The sequence below is a fragment of the Stigmatopora argus genome, unplaced genomic scaffold, assembly GCF_051989625.1.
Source record: "Stigmatopora argus isolate UIUO_Sarg unplaced genomic scaffold, RoL_Sarg_1.0 HiC_scaffold_53, whole genome shotgun sequence".
NCBI classification, from domain to species: Eukaryota; Metazoa; Chordata; class Actinopteri; order Syngnathiformes; family Syngnathidae; genus Stigmatopora; species Stigmatopora argus.
In genome coordinates this window covers 35001-37500 of record NW_027520067.1, presented here as the reverse complement: position 1 = coordinate 37500, position 2500 = coordinate 35001, and the positions used below count along the sequence as shown (strand labels likewise).

Sequence of the window (2500 nt, the reverse complement as noted above, 5' to 3'; positions counted from 1 at the left end):
TAACGTGGTCGCCCTCGATAACCACCCAGTCGCGGGATCCGTGGCGGCCCTGTCCCGCTCCACGGACGTCCCGATTGAATCTCAGACGACGCTCAGACAGGCGTGGCCCCGGGAGGGACCCGGGGCCGCAAGGTGCGTTCGAAGTGTCGATGATCAATGTGTCCTGCAATTCACATTAGTTCTCGCAGCTAGCTGCGTTCTTCATCGACGCACGAGCCGAGTGATCCACCGCTAAGAGTTGTCAGTGAGCCCCAAAGGCGGCCACAGTCGGCCCATCGGTTGGGTGGGTGGGCTTCCTGCGGGCCTCCTATGGGTTGGAAGTCAGAGGCTAGTTCCTGGAGGTGGAAATGCAGGGAAGGTATATTGCGGGCAAGCGGGCACAGTGCACCTACCGCTCCGGGACAAGGCCGATGGCCGGAGTCGCGGGGCACGGTGGCGCGGGCCGTCGTGTTCCGGCCTAGAACACAACAACCTAGAGGGGAATTGGCGTCGGTCAAACTCCGCGCTCGGCGACGGAAAGAACCCGGATAATCAGTAACAGAGGGTCACACGCGCAGACGTCCAATCTATTTCGGACCGGGCTCTAATGCTCTTCCCAATGAACATGAAACCTTGCAACAATCCTTCCGAGACCGTAAGACCGGTGGTGCCAACTCGTCCTCCCTGCTTAGGCTCGCGCTTGCCGGCATGTGGAACCTGGCGTAACGTAACACACCCGCGTGTAGGACCGGCCTGGGTTGTGTTTTCCCCTCCTACCTTCCTTTCGTTACACGTGGGCGTGCACAGTGCACCTACCGCTCCGCGGCAAGGCCCGAACCAGGTCACGGGGAGCGACGATTCCGTGACAAGGACGAGACCAGGCCAGCGAGCGCGGTGGCACGAGTTTTGTGGGTCTGGCCGCCAACATCGAAGATGTATTAATCGGACTCAGGCGCGCCACAAACCCCGGCAAGGAACGGGCCCGTCAGACGCTTACCCGTCAAGGAATCACGTAAGCCGGGGAACCGCCTCTAGTTAAGCACGCGCTCACGCGCACCGGCCAAAACCACCCAAGCTTGTCCGCACACCCGCGATGGTTCGGGTGCCAACCTGTACCTTGTCACTTGTAGATCACCCGCGTTTATGGGCCGGCCAGGGTGTCTGCCATCGCTCCAGCTCGTCGCAATCTCGCCGGAACCAGCCGGTCTCCGCCGCCCCTTTTGCCCCGGGTGGGCTACCGTCAAACCCCTCAGCTGGATGAGTGGGTAGTGGGGGGGGGACCGGCGACCACGGGCGCTCCGTCATATCCAACCGGAGGCATTGAACCCCCCTCCGCCCCGCCGGAGGCGAGGGGAGAGTAGCGGGTACCCGTGGCCTTTGGGGCTTCGGTTCCGGCGTGGTCGGGGTCGACCGTGTACGGCCCTGCGTCTTGGAATTCGAAGGTAGCGTAGGATTTGCAACTTGCCCTCATTCGGTTTTTGGCTTACGGGCTGATTTGTTCACTTGTTCCCTCATTCGTTTTTTGGCTTTTGGCTTACGGCTGATTGTTCCCTCATTCGTTTTTTGGCTCATGGCTGATTTGTTTCACATTGTTTCTTTCGGCAAAGACTGATTTTCCACTTGCTTCGCCACACAATTTTCGGATCGGCTATGGGCTCGCCGCCGCGAGGGAGTTGACCCAGATACACCCGCTGTCAACAGCCACCGACGCCTACCGCGGACGGAGGGCCGAGGTGCCGCAGACGGGGAACGAGGCTCCCAAGGGCGCCAAGGACTCGACCTGAGCAGTCCTGTGCAACGACCCACGAGATGCGCGACAACTTCCACCATATGCAGAGGCTTCCGGAGCAACCACGCGCACGGGACCTGAAAGGGCTTGAAACCGCCTGTGGCCGCGTGTGTACCTGGATAGCGCTAACGCCACCGGGCCGTCCCAAGTACGACTCGCCGATGTAACGTCGCTTACCGTCCTCCAGGACTCACAACGGTGCGCACACCGATCCTCCCCACAGACAGGACATGTTATCCGCGCTTACAGCGCCCTTCCACACTCCACGGTTTCCGCCGCCGGCTCGGGGAAGGAGCCAGTATTCCCGGGGCTTCATTGTTTCTTTCGGCAAAGACTGATTTTCCACTTGCTTCGCCACACAATTTTCGGATCGGCTATGGGCTCGCCGCCGCCTTTCAGAGTGTTGCCTTTATGCCGGTTGCTCAAGCCGGTGTTGGTCCATTCCGGTTGCTCAGGCCGGTCATGGTCCATGCCAACAAACCCAACGAGATGCGCGACAACTTCCACCGTTGCAGAGGCTTCAGGTGACGACAGCTCACGCGGGACACGCACCACACAAAGGCCATGTCATCCGCACGAACCGTGCGCCCTTCCACACTCCGCGGCTTCCTGGCCGGCTCGAGGGTAAGAGGCAGGCGGGTTCGGGTTCACTCCGCTCGGAACTCATCCAACGAGATGCGCGACAACTTCCACCGTTGCAGAGGCTTCCGGTGACGACAGCTGACGCGGGAC

The 2500-nt window shown here is 60.9% G+C and overlaps 1 non-coding gene across 1 annotated transcript; it reads right to left on the bottom strand.

Moving 5' to 3' along the window:
- Positions 1–86: 86 nt before the first annotated feature.
- Positions 87–240, bottom strand: LOC144070363 (5.8S ribosomal RNA). The gene has a single exon (XR_013299227.1). It is a non-coding gene; the product is annotated as a 5.8S ribosomal RNA (ribosomal RNA).
- Positions 241–2500: the final 2260 nt, after the last annotated feature.